The 21,345-nt window shown below is 44.9% G+C and overlaps 1 pseudogene; it reads right to left on the bottom strand.

The window, feature by feature from the left end:
* LOC137528785 (regulator of G-protein signaling 3-like) overlaps positions 1 to 21,345 on the bottom strand; it is a 148,539-nt pseudogene that overhangs the window by 20,766 nt on the left and 106,428 nt on the right.

Raw genomic sequence — 21,345 nt, 5'->3', positions numbered from 1 at the left:
CATCAATGTAACTCGTGAGCATTCACGGACTGCCCTCTCCAAGATAAAACCCTTTACCTGCAATCACACTTTAGGAATACTGTAGGGGAGTCGGGGGAAAATGAGTTGAACTTACCCCAGACTTCTAATGATCCCCCCGCAGACATCCTGTGTTGGCGCAGCCACTCACCGATGCTCCGGCCCCGCCTCCAGTTCACTTCTGGAATTTCCGACTTTCAAGTCTGAAAACCACTGCGCCTGCATTGCCGAGTCCTCGCTCCCGCTAATGTCACCAGGAGCGTACTGCGCAGGCACAGAACATACTGGGCCTGCGCAATACGCTCCTGGTGACAACAGCAGGAGGGAGGGTGCCGCTGTGCAGGCGAAGTGGTTTTCAGACTTTAAAGTCTGAAATTCCAGACGTGAATGGGAGGCGGGGCCGGAGCATCGGTGAGTGGCTGCGCGGGCACAGGATGTCTGCGGGGGACCATTAGAAGCCCCGGGTAAGTTCAACTCATTTTTCCCCGACCCCCCTACAGTATTCCTTTAGTTCATTGGCAGTGTCAAATGTCCACATATGTGCAATGCCTCGATGCTGCCTATTGTTATTAATGTTCCTGATTGTAGTCTTTTTCTATGACTTTTGCACTTTTCCTGTTAAATTTTGTTTCTTTCAATAAAAATGTATTATTGGGAAAAAAAAACAACCAAGAGGTGAAGTAGTGCCTTGCGTTAGACGCTGTAGCCACAAGCAGTAAAAAATAAATCCAGAAGGTCCGCACACTCACTGTAAACCAAGTCTACTTTTAATGAATGAACATGACACAATTCCATTCCATAGACCAACGATTCGTTTCGGGGCCCCGGGGGGTCCCCTTTGTCAAGGTAACAACACAGAATGGTGATCAATGGTGACCTTGATCTGACAAAGGGGATCCCTCGGGACCCCGAAACGAATCGTTGGTCTATGGAATGGAATGGTGTCACGTTCATGGAATAAAAGAGGACTTGGTCTACAGTGATCTGGATTTATTACCACACTATAGCCGCGCCAGTATTCTATATCATCGTTTGTAATCCATGCAGTTCCTAGAGATGAAACACAACAGACCAGACCTTCTCATAGTGAGTATTGCCTCATCAGTGACACCCTTGTGCAAATACACACACTGCGTGAGGAATTAATGTACTATCACCAGGGTAGATGGGGATCACACCCCCCCCTTTCCTTCCCGGCTCACCAGAAGTTTTCTTGTCAGTACTGCATATCACAAAACATCCATGCCGCTTAAAACCTTTAAAAACATCAAACGTAATCTCATAGCGTAAAACCACTTTAATAGGCTCCCAAAGGCCCCCACATTAAAACTGCGTACATAAAACTTTCTTGCGTATTAGCATATCACAATACCACATCGCCGCCAGCTCCGGTCACCTCTCACATGTCCAGGCCGCGTCTCATTCGATCAATGATAGTACAGCATGCGTCCTCCAAGTTCTGCCCTACGCGTTTCGTCACGTACCAAGTTGTGACTCATCAGGGGCTCAGGAGCCTATTAAAGTGGTTTTACGCTATGAGATTACGTTTGATGTTTTTAAAGGTTTTAAGCGGCATGGATGTTTTGTGATATGCAGTACTGACAAGAAAACTTCTGGTGAGCAGGGAAGGAAAGGGGTGTGTGTGATCCCCATCTACCCTGGTGATAGGACATTAATTCCTCACGCAGTGTGTGTATTTGCACAAGGGTGTCACTGATGAGGCAATACTCACTATGAGAAGGCCTGGTCTGCTGTGTTTCATTTCTAGGAACTGCTTGGATTACAAACGATGATATAGAATACTGGCGCGGCTATAGTGTGGTAATTAACGTGACTGGGACTCGTTTCCGTGTATAGTCAGCAGCCTAATAGGGAAGTGAGGACTGAGCGCAACATCACGGTGAAAAAGATCTGGATTTATTATTTACTGTGCTTACGGTCCTGCACCTCTACAGTGGTGTGCGATTCTTCTTGTTTGTTGTAGACACAAGCAGTATGCGCAAGCCGAGGAGGTCACCTACCTCTTTTGGGGACTGGAAGGCGATGTAGTGCTGATAGATTTTGCGCGCTCGGCTCTGTAGAATAAAGTGTGGGTGTGTGTCTCGGTAATCCTCGCAAGCCAACCAGAAATCCAGATTCTCATCACTGAATTCAGACTGCAGGAACACCCGGAACACGGCTCGCCCGTCTGGAAGAAAACAACAGGAAGAGTGCGTTATGTAAGGGCAAAAGCCAATAAGTTAAAGTAAAATTCAAGTGAAAAAAAATTAAAAAGTTATACTTGCCTGCATAACCTATAAGGTCTTCAAACACTGTGTGGCCTATTTATTGCGCCCGGACTCCCTCTGCCAACCTACAGCACCAGTTCTTAGCTCTGGTGACGGTGCAAGGGCGCATGCTCCCCCCCTCCTCCCGCGTGGCTGTGTGTAGCAGCTGTCAGCTGGGAGCGTCCTGGGCATACGCAACTTTGAATGTTTTCCAAACCGTGAGTGTCCAGGACGTTCTTGGCCAAAGCTGCTCTACACAGCCATTCAGGAGTGCAGTCTATGAACAGGCGGGGAGTAGACAGCGCATGCGCCCCTGTGAACGGGGCATACAGCAGCAGTATGGAGGAGAGACCTGCACAATGAGCGGGCACATAGTGTCTCTAGACCTTATAGGTTATACAGGTATGTACTGTATAACTTTTAGTGTTTTTCTCACTTCAGGTATATTTTAAAAGACATCTGAACTGAGATGGTTATGGTGGCTGCCAAATTTATTTCCTTTAAAACAATACCAGTTGCCTGGCAGTCTAGTCAGACTACAGTCAGAAACATCCGATCTGCATAAGCGTATTGGATGTAGAAGATAAATATGGTCGCCTCCCCATCCCTCTCAGTACAGGTGTCCTTTAAAAACAATATAAGGAAAACAATACATAATTTCATTTATTTATGTACTGCCTGAAAATTTACCGTATTTTTTGGACTATAAGATGCTTCTGACCATAAGATGCACCTAGGTTTAGAGGACAAAAACTGGGGGAAAAAATATATACTAAACCTGCATCCATGGTTAAGGGGCTCTTGTGGATTATGCCCCCTTTGTACCTCCTGTCCTCTTGTACCTTGTGTGTCTCCCTGTGTTTTCCTCTGTCCCTATGTGTCCTCCTCTATGCCTCTTTGTGTCCTCCTCTATGCTCCTTTGTGTCCCCCTTGTGTCCTTCGTTTGTCCCTGTGTCCTCCTCTGCATGGACACAGTACAGGGAGTCTCTGACATTGCAGCGAGTTGGAGGTTGGTATTGGCAGGCGTTCACAAGTCAGGAACTCCCGGCATTTGGACTATAAGACGCCGTGACTTTCCCCCCCCACTTTTGGGGGAGACAAAGCGAGTCTTTTGGGCCATTGAAAATATTTTCAGTCAGAAACATGAAATGGTACTGATAAACATGTCCCCATGTTTGTTTTGAAGGTCTTTTGTCAGCAGAGGAATGTTTCTCCTAATATTGCACAACAGCAAAGTCCCCAGACTTAACAAATAACCTGGACCTATTGTTCTCTATGTAGCCTTCTTATTTGTATTAAATTGCAGCAAAATGTATGCGTTATGCATTGACCATCTCAAGTTCAAATTCCATTCAGGATCCCTGTAATGAGAAGTTAGGATAGTTTTGAGATAGTCCCGAAGGGTAGTTTGGAGAAATCCTCAATTCTTGAAGAAAATATTGGTGGACTTCTGAATAGCCCTGCCATTTGTAATCGTGATTTCATAACGTCTTGCTGGCCACGGCAGAGGGGAGGTTAATTTACCCATCTTGCCGCCTAAAGCTGGTGCCCTCCATGGATGCGCTCCCCAACACTCCAATGCTTCCTCCTTCCAGGTTTAAAGGAGGAAGCATGGGAGTGATGTAGCCACGATGGAACACGATATGGACCGCACCAACTATAGGTGGCGACATAAGTAAGTTAACGCCTCCTCTGCCGCAGCCAGCAACGCGTAATCAAATTCATGATTACGAACCGCGGAGCTATTCGGAAGCCCATCACTATTGGAGAAATTGAAGGACAAAAGAAGAAGAGGACGGCAGAGGCTAAGATGGATAGACAGCATATGTGAAGCTATGAACATGCCTGTGCAACAGCTGAAAGAAGCCGTGAGTGACAGACACCCTGGCCTGCAAAAGTACATATGGTCACAAAGAGTCTGAGTCAAATAAAGGAATGAGGAGGACTGATGAACAGAGTGGAATAATCCCCAGGAAATGATTAGATATCAGTTCGGAGCAGTAAGATCAGTGAAGGATGGATTCAGACAGGTGGATTACTGCGTTGCCAATTCCAAAAGACTGCTCAAGTCTACAAACCCCAGCCAGCCGCACAGGAGGACAATGACCAAGCACAAACCACAGGCCACACTGCAGTAACCCCTCCTTATCTGTCCACAGCAGATAGAGAAGCGGCAGGTGGGGGACTGGCGGCCTGCAGGCTGTCGGAGAGCCATATGTGTTTTCTCACTCAGGAATTATCTATACTGCACAGCTATATAATCCAATATACACCACAGCTTCTCTCTCCCAGCTTGTGCTGGCAGGAACCGGTCTGTGACCTGGAGGCTACAGAAAAGCCTGACCCACATCCATCCAATTCATTTACCAACACTTATTTCAGCACTCTAAAGGCAGCCATACAACAGAATCAGAATCAATTGTTTCGCCAAGTACAAAGGGTGGTTGTACCCGGAAGAAGGTTTGGCTCAAACAGGTTCTGGAAAGGAGGGGGGGGGGGGTGAGAGCAAGGGGGGAAAATGTCTAAAAGCCTGCAGCTGAGGCTGCCATACTACATCAGGCGAATTAGCGGTCGATCTGACATTTTATTTGATTATTATAATCGAAGCAGGTGAGAATTGGGACCTCCAAGTCCACGCCTACCGATGCGACCAATTTCGGGACGAAATTGCACTAATTGGTCAGACATGCTACAAGATTTTGGGCCGTCGTGGTCGGTCAGGTGTGCAGCACTAACAGCGAACAATATTGGGACAAGCACCGAAACCCCCGACGCTAGCCCCCCCCCCCCCCCCCCCGTGGTCAATGTGCCCCCCCCCCCGGTGCACTATACATCACCTGTCCGCATCCGCTGTTGGCTCCATTCTTTGTCCACACACACGTCCCATGTGGTTGCCAGCGTACATGTGGGTGCATATGTGACGTCACACGCGGCTACGTTACTCCGGCAACCACGTGGGTCACATGTATGGATGAAGGACCCAGGCTGGAGGCAGCGACGGACAAGCAGCAGGCAATGTATATTGGACCGGTTTACCGGGGGCACATTGACTATTGGGGGGACAGTGTCGTGTTGACAAGGGGAAGATGCGGCATCACAATGCCGATTCTGGATCGATTCCAGCATTAAATAGATCGGGAATCGGCCTGCGGTGTATAGGTAGTCAATAGATCTCTCTCCGATCAGATTCAATCAGAGAGAGATCTGTCTCTTGGTCGATTGGCCATTATCCCTAGATGTAAAGTGTAGAGACAACTGATCGGCACCAGATGCCACCGGCAGTCTCCAGGGGGTTGGCGGGATACTCTCTGTGCCTCCGGAGAAACAGGCAATCCAGCAACAAAGAAGATCCGGGCACCAGTGAGTCCCTCCTCTTTTCACCTGTATTGCTGTATATACACCGGTATGTATGGTCATGGCATTTGCTTTTGGTCTCTGAGGAAGCAAGCGCTGCCTGCGAAACGGCTGTCAGGCCTTTGTCTGCTCTATGTATCTGTTTATGTTGGGGATGAAATAAATTGGTGGAAGCGGTTTGCAACTCTACTGGTGCCAGGGTCTCCTTTTCTACTTTGTTGCTGGATCGCTAGGTGTATGGGCACCTTTAAGATGCTGGAGAGCGCAGGACAAATAAAAAAATAACAGAAGTAACAATACCTGACCTTATAAAATGACACTGCTAGGTAGATAATAATGTTCGCTGTCACTGACCCCCCCTCTGCCTCCCATGCTGGGTCGACTCAATAGTTCTTTATTGTGGTTAAGAAATCTGGAACAGCCTGCCGCCAGAACGGCTTCTAGCAGATACAGCGGACAAAGGGATCGCGGGTTTCTTTCAAGTAACAAACAGAGGCCTAACAACATTACCGATAAATAATAGGTGCTGATCCGGGGATTATATAGGAGGACCACGTGAATTCTGTGAGGGTTTTCGGAGGGTGCACGATGGTTTACATTATTTATTTATAACACAATGGACAACGGCCTTTTATCAACCAGCTGAAAAAAATAAATAAATCTGTGCTGCCATTGTTTCCTGTTTCCTACTGATATCTCTGGGGACATGCTGCTCAAAGCTATCCTACTGAGACGGTAAAATGATAGCAAGGATGTGTACTATACAGCTACAAGCCTGGCTCTGCTGAGTACCTGGAAAGGTGGCCACACATCAGGCGACTTGTGCATGCCCGTTTGACAATGCGGCCAATTTCAGCTGAAATTGGTCGCATTAATCGACTGTACATGCTGCAAGTAACGGCAAGTGATATTGGGGCAAGCGACGAACGCAACGAAACCCCCGGTGCCTCCTAATGTTTAAAGGGACTCCAAGCACCGCTTATGGGCATGCCTTTAAGCCAGAAGACTTCCAACAAAGTTGTGCTATGACACCTCTGGAGGAGCCTCTTGCAATGGCCATGCGTGTCACTTCCTCTTCCTGCTTCATTCAGTGATGCACTTCTCTAACAGAGAAGACGGGGTGACCCGGAAGCTATAACATAGCCAAGATGGCGGCTGTGACTTTTAAATTGAAATCAAACAAAAACTATTTGGTGAAGAACGGTGATTCAGACATCAAATGAAAGAAGAGCACAAGCTACAGAAAGGTATGCATCTTTAAGTACTTTGCAGTACTGGTCGGAGTCTTTTTAAAGGCATACCCATGAGAGGTGCTCCCTTTAATGTACCCCCAGTACATGCAAGCTACACATTACCTGTCCGCGGCCTCCGCTTGCTCCGGGATTCCTCCACTATCCATAAACACGCGCCACGTGGTTGCCTAGTAACGTGGGAGTGTGTGTGACGTCTGATGTCACACATGCACCCTTACTAGGCAACTATAGCTTGCACTGGGCACCAGGGGGACATAAAACATTAGGGGAAACCGCGTTGGGTCGGCTAGGCAGTCGGATGCGGCATCGCAAGGCTGATACCAGGTCGATTTCAGCATGAAATCGATCGGGAATTGACTTGTGGGGTATGGGCAGCCTACAGATCGATCTCTCATCAGATTCGATCAGAGAGATCTATATTTTGGTTGAATCTGCCCATCATCCTTAGATGTATGTCTACCGTAAAGGTGGCCATAATTCTAGCAATGTATGGGCAGGTTCAACCAAGACACAGATCTCGCTCTGATCAAATCTAATCCATTTCCACTACATTTCCTGTTACAGTTGGTTCAGTTCCGATTCCCCATATCCCCACGGTACATTTTGCTGGCTAGAACGTCAGTTTTTTAGCCAGTGTGTATCACAGGACCCGTTTCTTATTGCCTCCCGTGCAGTAGAAAAAGGCGCTCAAACCTATTGCTTGACCCACTGAGTTGTGCTCCCATTTTTGCCTGAGGAAGCGGGGTCAGGCCCACGAAACGCGTTGCATTTGTGGAGTTGAATAAATAATTTCTCAATTCTGTTTTATCGTGACTCAAGTGAGTTTTTTTTTGTAAGAGGGAGGCAAGTCCACCTCAACATCCCCCTCTGCTTTTAAGTGGTTTTTAAAACGTTTTACTCTACTCTGTATACCGAGTTTTTGCAGTGCTTCAGTGTTCGTTTCCGTTCCGCTGTCTGGAAAAATAGCTGTAGCACCAAACTCCTGGTCCATTCAGGAGAAGGAGCAGAACGGACCAATGTGATTGGATCCATAGGTCAGCAATGGATCCGTTCGCATCCGTTCAGAAACGATCAACGACTGGACCATTTTTTATTGCCAGTGAACCGGGCCTTAGAGTTCTGTGATATGGCAAGGTCTAATGAATCCCATATGTGTGAGAAGAAAGGCAAAATGGTGCAGAACACAATGAGCCCTCATTTTTCTAAACTTCAAAAATTCCTTTTATGTGCCGAAGAAAGTATGAGTCACCCCAGAAAAAAGCGCACAAGTATCATAAACCATAATTAGCACAGGTTTAAAGGACTTTTGACGAAGTCCTGTCAAACAGTCAGGATAGTAAAACGAAACTGTCTGGTATGCAGTTCAGAAATATAAATCTGTGAGAAGAAAGTTCTGACCCATAGCTGAACTCTCAACACGTTCCCCAATATCAACGGTAATGGAGTTACATTGCCCATAACCATATGTGGTTACATTAGGTAGGAGGAAACACAAATATACCACCATTTTACAAGGTCTAGAGGGTTAGTAGACAAGACGAGACACAGAACATTTATATCCCCCTTTTCTACAGACCGACTCAAAGCGCAGAAGCTGCAGCCACTAGGGAGCGCTCAGTAGGCAGTAGTGGTGTTAGGGAGTCTTGCCCAAGGTCTCCTTACTGAATAGGTGCTGTCTTAAGCTAGGTACTCAACACCCGACAGGTCCAGCGATGTCCCCTTGATGAAAGTCGTTAAGCGACGCCTCTTCCTGCTTGCGACGTCACGCGACCACATGACGGGCACGAATGGGAAGTGATCGCGGTACTTCGCGTGGAGTTGTCTGGGATCTTAACGATCTGATTCGCCGTGTCTGTCGCTTAACGATGAGCAATAGCTGTGGGGGGCAACACTGTTTAACATGCTTATGTTAAACAATGTTGCCCAACGCCGGGGAACATCGCCGCAAGAATCGCTGGGTAGGTATGAGGCTTTACTGAACATTACTTACTGATACACTATCCAGCCACCAGTACACTATACAGCCACTGTTCTAGTAAAACACCTTAGAATGCCCGAAAGACATAAAAGATGGATGCTACACAAGCAGTTCCAGGCTCTTGATGTACCAATTAAAAATAACTGGTATTTATGGACCAGAGACTCTTGTTATCAAAATTCTGAATCTTACTAAGACCAAGTGCACTTTCCTATTTTTTGCCAATTTTTTATTTTTGGATGTTACAGCCCTCTTTAAAGAGAAACTCCAATCTAGAATTGAACTTTATCCCAATCAGTAGCTGATACCCCCTTTTACATGAGAAATATATAGATTTTCACAAACAGACCATCAGGGGGCGCTGTATGACTGATTTTGTGCTGAAACCCCTCCCACAAGAAGCTCTGAGTACCGCGGTACTCTGGGCAAACTGCCACAATGTAACAATGTTCACAGACAGGAATTAGCTGTTTACAGCTGTCTCCAACGGCCAAAACAGCTAGGAGCAGCTACATAACCTGCCCACAGTAAAAATGTCACCATGTAATAAATGTCAGAATGTAAATCGGAGAGAGGAAAGATTTTACAATGAGCAAACACTGACTAAATCATTTATACATAATTATGGTAAAAAATGAAGCACTTTTTTACTACATTATTTTCACTGGAGTTCCTCTTTAAGGTAAATACCTGTATATAAGCTTATCTCAGCAGGCAAATAACAGAAAGCTTCCCATTTCACATAAGATGACGATACTATGAAGCATAAGGTAACAATCTCTTCCCCTGCCCCCATTGAATAGTATACACAGTGATGCAAGCCTGTTTCTAGGCGATGTTTGCAGTGGGAGGAACAGAAACATGTGGCGGGGGGGGGGGGGGGGGGGGTTTAACACTTAGCTGGTAAAAGCAGGGGCAGAAGCGATGCCACTTTTGGCATCACAGATAAACAGTAAAGATGGAAACCAGCAGATATATTATTCTCTTTTTTATGTTCATAAAACATTTCTCCTAAATCTGACAGTGAACTTTAAAAGCAACAGGACAGGCAAGCTAAATAAATCATTTCTTATTGTATTAATTTTTATTTTATTTTTTTCAGTTAATATGAATGTGAGTTTTATCTCACTTTTAGCGCCTTGCCTCTTGCACTATTTTCTTCCTATTCTTAAAAAGTTTTTAAAAACTGAATCGGTAAAATACTCTGCCTAGAAATGACTGAACTCCTGTCTACAGCAGCTCCTGTCACGGCTGACATGCATAAAAAGCCCGACCATTCTGCAGCCTGGAAAGGCTGTGAGAAGCTTTTACATACGGTAATTGCTTCTTTTTGTGTCATTTATGCTGCCACAGACCGCCTGACAAGTGCCTCAACAGGAACCTTAAAGAGGAACTCTGAGTCCAGCAAACTGGTTGCTGCAGCAGCTACAGCTGTAACTCTTCAGACTGATCAACAGAAAACTAAGTATTCTGCTCTTCCCTAGTTCTATATATTTGATTGCATACTAGTAATAAGCCCGTCCATTTAAAAACGGGCGCTAAGGTGCTGCCGCGACCACCCTCCTTTCCCCCGCGCAATGGCCATGCTCCTGTACCGCCGCTCGCGCACACGGCCGTCCCCCTACACCAGTCCTCCTGCTATCCCAAGTACGCCCACGCGCATGCGCGCGTTGCTAAATGCAGTATTGTCAGAACTAACAAGATTAGCTGCATGCTTGTTTCTGGTGTACAACAGACAATACTGCAGCCAAATAGATCAGAAGGGATGTCCGGCAACTGGTATTGTTTAAAAGGAAACAAATATGGCAGCCTCCATAGCCTTCTCACCTCGGGTTCACTTTAAAAACCAGAGCAATTTCCACATCACCCTCCTCCCATTCATTCGCCAATAACTTTATGGTTACTTATTACACCAAAATGATCTATGTATTGTATCTTCACTTTATGTTCACTTTACATTAGGCTATCTTTGGGTGGTACTTTTTGCTAAGAAATATTTTACTTTCTATGCATTTTAAAGGGAAGAATATGAAAAAAATAAATAAATAAAGATTTCACAGTTTTGAGCCACTATAGTTTTAAAATAAAATGTGCTACGATAGATTAAACCCACACGTTTTATTTTCCCATTTGTCCCAGTTATTACAACTTGTAAATTAAATTGTGCCCCTAGTACAAAGCATGGCAATAATATCTTATTTGGAAATAAAAGTGTATTTTTTCCATTTACTTTTTTTTTTTTTTTTTTTTTTTTTTATATACTATATCAATAATTACAACCCTTTATTTACAAAAATAACAGTAGTATACACTCATGACATACATATTAAAAAGTCCCTAAGGTAAATAGGTATTTTTTTTTTACAAGTGTTTTTGTTTTTGGGTGACTATGGAGTTGGGGTGTAAGGGGTTAAAAACTAATAAACATGTATTTATTTTGATATATAATCGTGTATGTGGGTGCATTTTTACTTTTTGGCCACAAGTTGTTGTCACACTTAATTTCTGTGTACTGTGAACAGTACACAGGAAGTGTTATGTGTAACCTGTTTTACTTTCACTTTGTGAATGAATGCCGACATCTCCCTGATGCCGGCTTTCATTCATCACAGACACTGTGATTGGCTTTGGGAACAGCTGTTCTTAAAATGTATGAAATCTATTAAAAATCCATCGAACTGCAACGTTCAATGCAGTGCAATGCTATGGGCTGTAGTTCTGCCTTTGCTCCTGATCAATATTTTCCATATGGTGCAATCTACTGATTTGAACGATTTTTGGCCAAAATAGATTGAATTATCCATCGGGCCAGTACATTCGGGCACCAATTTCTAGCAGATTCAGGGTGGCGGCTTAGGGCCTGTTTCTACTACACGCAGATTGGATGCAGAAAAACTGACTCCAATTAATGCCTATGGGCCTGTTTCTACTAAACGCGATTTTTCTGATGCATCCATTCTGCATCCAATCTGCGTGTAGTGGAAACAGGCCCTTAGCTTCCGATTTGAGGAAGCTGGTGGAGGCGGGGAGCGGGTTCTCTTTAAAGCGGACCTGATCTCAGAACTTCCTCTCTGATCTAAAGCAACAGCATAATAACCTTCTAAAGAAAATAATTCCTTTGTTGCAGCTTGTGCAAATCCTGCAATAAATCTGCAGTGTGTCTACTTCTTGCTTTCATTGAAGCAAACATATTGTTAACAAACATCTTGCGTTTACCTATTAGCTACTCTGTCGAGGCAGCCAGCTGACACAGCGGAGAGATCGAATTACAGTGGTGAATCCTCCCGGATGAGACAGGCTAAACTCTCTAAATACACACAAGGTGCATTTCTCTCTGATTTCCTTCTGTCCTGTGCAGGAGTTCAGGCCCACTTTAATGGTTTATCGGCGGGGATGTGAACATTAAGAAGCAGGACTGTTCCTCCCACGCCTGCAGGGAAGGGCATTGTGAGTCCCAAGACTGGAAAATCACAGATGGCTGCAGACTAAAATAGAAAAGGTCAATTTTAATAACATTAAATTAAAAAAAACGGACTTGTGTATTACTTATATTTGTGAAAAAGCCACCAGAGGCAAGTTGTGACGGTGTCGCTGGCTCCCGCGAGGACTCTCCAAATAAAAATATGGAAAATGCTCTCCAGAGGGAGCAATTACACCGACTTGCTCAGACGCTACACCGTGTCTGCAGGATGGGAGGGGGACGCCCGCAGGGACACCTTCACAAACCTGCCATTTGCTTAAAGGGATCTAAGCAGCCTTTTTTCTGCAGTTTGTTCTGGTTTCTAATAGCTGTAGGAGCTGCAAACCTCCCCTCCTTATTTATCTAGGGGGAAGGTGTGAAGGTAATCAAGTGTGACTCTCTAAACTTTTTATAGTACCGTATCCTATCTCCCCCCCCCCCCCCTCCACTGATGAAAGCACTTGCTTGCTCATTGCTACTGCTAAATTACAGCAATCCTCATCTGCCTGCACTTTCTGGGGACAGCAGGCTGCTGGAGAGATACGTAAATAGCGCACTTCTCTTGCGTCAGACTGGCCGCGACTGGAGGAAGTGACGGGACCCGGTACCGGAGCAGGAGAAGACTGAGGACAGCGGCGTGGGAGCGATCCGTGCGGATGGGGCTGGAGGAAGCCCCAGGTATGCGTAAAACATTTAGTTTAAGTTAGCTCTGGTTTGCTTTAAAGAGGAACTTTACCATACACATTGGGCAAGCGCCATCAACCACACAAATTTGATCTGATCAATCTGGAGTGTGCAGAAGGGAATATATTACACATTAAACAAGAAAACAGCCAAAGAATGTTCCACAAACACCGCACCACTCATCAATAATTAATAGCAAATTTGCCATCTTTATTAACAACTATGTACAGTGGAGGAAATAATTATTTGACCCCTCACTGATTTTGTAAGTTTGTCCAATGACAAAGAAATGAAAAGTCTCAGAACAGTATCATTTCAATGGTAGGTTTATTTTAACAGTGGCAGATAGCACATCTAAAGGAAAATCGAAAAAATAACCTTAAATAAAAGATAGCAACTGATTTGCATTTCATTGAGTGAAATAAGTTTTTGAACCCCTACCAACCATTAAGAGTTCTGGCTACCAGAGTGGTTAGACACTTCTACTCAATTAGTCACCCTCATTAAGGACACCTGTCTTAACTAGTCACCTGTATAAAAGACACCTGTCCACAGAATCAATCAATCAAGCAGACTCCAAACTCTCCAACATGGGCAAGACCAAAGAGCTGTCCAAGGATGTCAGAGACAAAATTGTAGACCTGCACAAGGCTAGAATGGGCTACAAAACCATTAGCAAGAAGCTGGGAGAGAAGGTGACAACTGTTGGTGCGATTGTTCGAAAATGGAAGGAGCACAAAATGACCATCAATTGACCTCGCTCTGGGGCTCCACGCAAGATCTCACCTCGTGGGGTGTCAATGGTTCTGAGAAAGGTGAAAAAGCATCCTAGAACTACACGGGAGGAGTTAGTGAATGACCTCAAATTAGCAGGGACCACAGTCACCAAGAAAACCATTGGAAACACATTACACCGCAATGGATTAAAATCCTGCAGGGCTCGCAAGGTCCCCCTGCTCAAGAAGGCACATGTGCAGGCCCGTCTGAAGTTTGCCAATGAACACCTGAATGATTCTGTGAGTGACTGGGAGAAGGTGCTGTGGTCTGATGAGACCAAAATAGAGCTCTTTGGCATTAACTCAACTCGCTGTGTTTAAAGGAAGAAAAATGCTGCCTATGACCCCCAAAACACCGTCCCCACCGTCAAGCATGGAGGTGGAAACATTTTGCTTTGGGGGTGTTTTTCTGCTAAGGGCACAGGACAACTTAATCGCATTAACGGGAAAATGGATGGAGCCATGTATCGTGAAATCCTGAATGACAACCTCCTTCCCTCTGCCAGGAAACTGAAAATGGGTCGTGGATGGGTGTTCCAGCACGACAATGACCCAAAACATACAGCAAAGGCAACAAAGGAGTGGCTCAAGAAGAAGCACATTAAGGTCATGGAGTGGCCTAGTCAGTCTCCGGACCTTAATCCAATAGAAAACCTATGGAGGGAGCTCAAGCTCAGAGTTGCACAGAGACAGCCTCGAAACCTTAGGGATTTAGAGATGATCTGCAAAGAGGAGTGGACCAACATTCCTCCTAAAATGTGTGCAAACTTGGTCATCAATTACAAGAAACGTTTGACCTCTGTGCTTGCAAACAAGGGTTTTTCCACTAAGTATTAAGTCTTTTATTGTTAGAGGGTTCAAAAACTTATTTCACTCAATGAAATGCAAATCAGTTGCTATCTTTTATTTAAGGTTATTTTTTCGATTTTCCTTTTGATGTGCTATCTGCCACTGTTAAAATAAACCTACCATTGAAATGATACTGTTCTGAGACTTTTCATTTCTTTGTCATTGGACAAACTTACAAAATCAGTGAGGGGTCAAATAATTATTTCCTCCACTGTATAATAAAAAAACACAATAACCCAGAGGAAGCCGCATTTGTTTAGCGGCGATTCGCGATGGCCCTAGGAGTGCGCTCTGCCCTTCATGTCTTCCTGATACACCTTCTTGGTAAACCTCCTTTCTTCTTATCAGGCTCCTGCCTATTGATATTTTCACTCCTATATCACTGTTTGCACACTATCCACTCTCTTAAGGTGGCCATACACTGGTCGATTTGCCATCAGATTCGACCAACAGATAGATCCCTCACTGATCGAATCTGATCAGAGAGGGATCGTATGGCTGCCTTTACTGCAAACAGATTGTGAATCAATTTCAGCATGAAACCGACCACAATCTGTGGTGGTGCTGCCGTGCCCCCCCCCCCCCCACATACATTACCTGCTCCGGCCGGCGCGAGTCCTCCCCGGTCACCGCTGTCGCTTCTCCGCTGGGTTCCGGAGACCGGCAGGCTTCACTTCTTTCTGTCCGGGGAAGTTTAAAGGATACCACAACTGACGTGTGACATGATGAGATAGACATGTGTATGTACAGTGCCTAGCACACAAATAACTATGCTGTGTTCCTTTTTTTCTTTCTCTGCCTGAAAGAGGTAAATATCAGGTATGTACCGGTAAGTGGCTGACTCAGTCCTGACTCAGACAGGAAGTGACTACAGTGTGACCCTCACTGATAAGAATTTCCCCCTTTTTTATCCCTTTCCTGCTCTCAGAAGCCATTTTCTTCTAGGAAAGTGTTTTATAGTTGGAATTTCTTATCAGTGAAGGTCACGCTGTAGTCACTTCCTGTCTGAGTCAGGACTGAGTCAGCCACTTACATACCTGATATTTACCTCTTTCAGGCAGAGAAAGAAAAAAAAGGAACACAGCATAGTTATTTGTGTGCTAGGCACTGTACATACCCATGTCTATCTCATTATGCCACATGTCAGTTGTGGTATCCTTTAAGCAGTAGAGGGCGCTCTATTGTTTAAACTTCCCGCCGGGACAGGAAGTTCAGTGAAGCTGCAGCCCAGGAGCCCAGCGGAGAAGAGACAGCGGTTACCGGGGGGACTCGCGCCAGCTGGAGCAGGTAATGTATTGCCGCTGTATTGCGTCGGTCATCGGGCATTTGAACGCAGCTATCGACGCACTCCCAACTCGCCGGCAATCGAGCAAAATCTTCCACATGGAAGGCTCGACGGGAACGATTGATTTTGGACGGAAATCAATCGTTTGTGTTTGCGCAACGATTTCACAGCAGATTCGATCACAGTGATCGAATCTGCTGTATATCGACGGGAAAATCATTAGGTGTATGGGCCCCTTTAGTGGTGTGGGTCTTACAGTATACTATTGGCCCAACGTACTTCTTATTGTTATATTTTTTGTTTCTACCTCAAACACCCTTGCACTTTATATGCTATTGCACTTTGAATACACTTGAGATATACGCTTATCAATAGATTATGTTTATTTTTATCTACTATTTATGTTTGAATATATAATGTGGATGGGTTATTGTGTACCTGTTTTTTAAAATGTAGGGCCTATATGTGTATACAGTACAGGGAGTGCAGAATTATTAGGCAAATGAGTATTTTGACCACATCATCCTCTTTATGCATGTTGTCTTACTCCATGCTGTATAGGCTCGAAAGCCTACTACCAATTAAGCATATTAGGTGATGTGCATCTCTGTAATGAGAAGGGGTGTGGTCTAATGACATCAACACCCTATATCAGGTGTGCATAATTATTAGGTAACTTTCTTTCCTTTGGCAAAATGGGTCAAAAGAAGGACTTGACAGGCTCAGAAAAGTCAAAAATAGTGAGATATCTTGCAGAGGGATGCAGCACTCTTAAAATTGCAAAGCTTCTGAAGCGTGATCATCGAACAATCAAGCGTTTAATTCAAAATAATCAACAGGGTCGCAAGAAGCGTGTGGAAAAACCAAGGCGCAAAATATTGCAAATTATGCACAGTAATAGTGACCTGCACACACAGATATCCCCCTAAAATAGCTAAAACTAAAAACAAACTAAAAACTACTTTCAAAAATATTCAGCTTTGATATTAATGAGTTTTTTGGGTTCATTGAGAACATGGTTGTTGTTCAATAATAAAATGATTCCTCAAAAATACAACTTGCCTAATAATTCTGCACACCCTGTATATCCTTATATGGCTTTTTGATTGTGGTGTTTAGATAGTTTACACAGCAAATATAACTGCAACCAGCTTAAAAAGTTTATGATTATTTATTGCTGTGATACAATGAGGGCAGCCATGTTCTGTTTGTCATATTGTCACAGGCCTGAGGGCTGGAGATGCTATCAGCTTGCCTGTGTGTAAATTCACCCCCTCTCCTCCTCCCTCCTCCCCTCTGCCTATGAAATCAATGTCTAGTAACCTCCTCCTCCTCCTGCCCAGACTGAGCTTCCATAAGCCCGTTACCTGGGACTGAGTGCCAAGGCTCTCTGAAAAGCTGTGGGCGAGGCTTGTTTCGTTTATAGGGAATTAGAGTATTAAAACAAAACAAAAAAGTATTTGGCTTGAGGATTGCCCTATAAACTATATAAAAGGAACACAATTATGCAATGAGTAAAAGTTCATCTCGGATCCACTTTAATAAAGATGGTACATTTACTATTAATTATTGATGAGTGGTGCGGTGTCCGTGGAACATTCTTTGGTAGTTTTCTTGTTTTAAGAGGAATTTTAGCAAAAAGGGGAAAAAAATAAATCAATACATTGCAAAGTGAGAAGATAAAAAATACAAGAGAAATTAGGGAATGATTGATATTCATTATCCATCTGTTCATATTGTTTGATCAACAATCAGCCTGCACGTCATCATCTTTACCACTGGCAGTCATGAAAAAAAAAAAAAAAACTAGACAGCACCAACTGCGATTATCTATAACCACACCCACTATTATTGTGGTAGGCTAAAAGTTTTTTTTTTTTTTTAATAGATATACATATGCACAGAAGGAGATACTGGTTGCTTGGCAGGTTCACAGACAGCAAACTGTCAGGGCCTAGGTTATGACAACACGCTGTGGGAGGGGTTTCACTACAATATCAGCCATACAGACCCCCCCTGATGATCTATTGGAGAAAAGGTAAAGATGTCTCATGGGAAAGGGGGTATCAGCTACTGATTGGGATGAAGTTCAATCCTGGGTTACAGTTCCTCTTTAAAGAGAACCCGTGGTGGGAATTACTTTTACTATTGGGGCACAGAGGCTGGTTGTGCGCACTAAGACCAGCCTCTGTTGCCCCATCGTGTGCCTCCATGTCCCCCCTGCTCGCCGCTATACCCCCCGCATTGCTGGCTGTGTCGCCAGCTCAATGTTTACCTTGCGCTGTCAGTCAGCGCCGCTCCCCCGCCTCCTCCGCATCGGCGCCACCCGCCGCGTCACTTCCCTCCTATCAGCGGGAGGGAAGGGACACGGGCGGGTGCGCCGATGCGGAGGAGGCAGGGGAGCAGCGCTGACTGACAGCGCAAGGTAAACATTGAGCTGGCGACACGCTGCGTGTCGCCAGCAATGCGGGGGGTATAGCGGCGAGCAGGGGGGACATGGAGGCACACGATGGGGCAACAGAGGCTGGTCTTAGTGCGCACAACCAGCCTCTGTGCCCCAATAGTAAAAGTAATTCCCACCTCGGGTTCTCTTTAAAGGGGAACTTCAGCCTAAACAAACATACTGTCATCAAGTTACATTAGTTATGTTAATTACAATAGATAGGTAATATAATCTCTTTACCACCCTGTTTTAAAAGAACAGGCAAATGTTTGTGATTCATGCGGGCTGCCAGCTTTGTCATGGGGGCAGCCATCTTTTTGGTTGAAAGGAGGTGACAAGGAGCAGGAGACACAGTTCTAACTGTCCTGTGTCCTGATAACCCCTCCCAGCTGCACACGCTAGGCTTCAAATGTCAAAAACAGCAGAACGAGAACAACAAAATCAGAAATCCCATCATGCTTTGCACAGCATCAGGGGAAAAAAGCCCGGGCAGTTTTCTTCTGTGCAGCTAAAAATGAGGCTTGTATAAGAGAAACAAAGTTCTGATGCTGTGAAACTGTTAAAGAAACACTAAGCCTTTTCAGTGCTGCTGAGTCGATTTTTAGTCCAGAGGTTCACTTTAAAGTAGTATCAGGAACTCCTGGGGAATGTTGGGTCTATGTTTTGGTTACACATCGATACCCGCTAATCTTCTCATAGCCGGTGATTATGGATGTAAGCACTCTGACAGGTTTGCTTTTTTTAAAAAAAGTTACTGTTTAAAGAAGGGATTTAACGATGGCACCTGAGAAGGTTCTAAAGGTTATGTCTATAGCAATAAGCTGGAGCTATAGAAGAATCAAGTTACATTCAGGTTTTCCTAAACATCAGCCAGCCTGTCAATCTTCAGCTGCAGTAAAACTACATTCCCGACATAAACCAGCGGGCAAAGTGCAGCGCCGGAGTGCAAAGTGTGGAAGCCCACAGCAGCCGACCAGGTCTTACCCAATGCAATCTTTCATGCCGTCACTGACTGTAGAGAAACCCCAAGGGTGGCCACACACGATACAATAAAATGATCCGATTTTACGGCAATTCGATAAAAAACGATCGGATCTCCTGAAAAAAAATCGAAAGCTTTTTTTTTTCAAATGAAAAATCTGATCGGATTTCCCGTTTTTTCGATTTTTATCTATCCGGAATGCCAGATATTTTTCTTCAATTTCTCTAAAGATTGTATGGTGTGTGTTAGATTGTCAATTTATTCATATACACACCCTAGCAATTTTCTCAGAGTTTCCAATCATTTTTATCATTATTGGGGAAAAAATTGAACATAGGTGTGTGGTACATTGGTCATATTTGTGAAATGTTACAATCAGTCAGAAAAAATGATTGCAATTCTCAAATAGTAGTAGCAGTAGGGCATTGTACCGTGTCAGCCATCAGTAAAAGCAAGAAGTTTTACATCAGGATGATACCATTTATTGGCTAACTAAAAAGAATAAGAATAAGCAAGCTTTCAGCCTTGCAGCCTTCGTTGGGCTTACATCCTGTATGTAAGCTTGACGAAGGCTGCAAGGCCGAAAGCTTGCTTATTATTCATTTTTAGTTAGCCAATAAATGGTATCATCCTGATCTAAAACTAATTCTTAAATTGAACATATTTAAAAAAATTGTATGGTGTGTGGCCACCTTAAAGAGGAACTGTAACATAAAAATATCCCCTGGGGGGTACTCACCTCGGGTGGGGGAAGCCTCCGGATCCTAATGAGGCTTCCCACGCCGTCCTCCATCCGTCAGGGGTCTCGCTGCAGCCCTCCGTGGAGTCCGGGCAGCGGTGACGTCATTATTTACCTTCCTGGCTCCTGCGCAGGCGCTCTGACGGCTGTCGGCTCCGAACTACACGGAAATACCCGATCGCCGTCGGGTCCGCTCTACTGCGCAGGCGCAAGTTTCCTGCGCCTGCGCAGTAGAGCGGACCCGAATGAGATCGGGTATTTCCGTGTAGTTCGGAATGGAAAGCCGCCACAGCGCCCCCGCTGGAGCCAGCAAAGGTAAATATTGAAATGACAGTCGGCACAGTCGCCGGCTGTTCGGAGGGCTGCGGAGAGACCCCCGTGGGACAGAGGACGGCGTGGGAAGCCTCATTAGGATCCGGAGGCTTCCCCCACCCGAGGTGAGTACCCCCCAGGGGATGTTTTGAATGTTACAGAGTCTCTTTAAGGCTCTGTTCACATCTAAAATTGAAATCGCAAACGCTATCCCCCCCTCGGTGCTCCACTACGCGCTACGATTTTGTGCAATGCGCTTTTGCAGAGCGATTCAGTTTTTTCACTTCCTGACTTTAGTCAGAAAATGAACTCTTTGACCCGGAAAAGAATAAATACAAGGGGCCTGATTCACAAAGCGGTGATAACTCAGTTATCACGCCTAAAAGACTTTAGGCGTGATAACCTTTGCACCACTGAGTTAGCACCGCTTTGTGCTGTTATCGCGCACAAAACTTTGCGCGCGCAATCACGCAATTCCGCGTGCAGCGCCCATAGGGTTCAATGGGGGCATCGTGCGCACTGCACCATGCGCGCAAAACTTTGCGCGAGGGAATTTCGCACGAGTTTCATTTTATCACGCCTAAACTGAGTTTAGACGCGATAAATGGCTTTTCACAGGCGTGCAAACACTTTGCACCGCTTTGTGAATCAGGCCCAATATATTTATTCTTAAAAATGCAAACGCAATTGCCGCATAAAGAGGTTTTGTGAGTGTTTAGCGCTCCTCCTATACCTTCCATTATAGCAAAATTGCCCCAAAAATGATACAGGCAGGGCTTTGTGGAGCACAAAGTGGACAAAAAATGCGCTGATATAAACCGTCTCAGAGATTGATTGCACAAGCGTTTTGTGGGCGATTTTGAAAATCGCCTGCGCTTGAAAAAAAGGATGAAAACGCCCTAGATGTGAACAAGCCCTAAACGTGGCCATACATCAGGCGACTTG

The sequence above is a fragment of the Hyperolius riggenbachi genome, chromosome 8 (assembly GCF_040937935.1).
Source record: "Hyperolius riggenbachi isolate aHypRig1 chromosome 8, aHypRig1.pri, whole genome shotgun sequence".
NCBI lineage: Eukaryota > Metazoa > Chordata > Amphibia > Anura > Hyperoliidae > Hyperolius > Hyperolius riggenbachi.
Note: the sequence above shows the minus strand (reverse complement) of the source record. Positions and strands in the feature narration are given on the sequence as shown.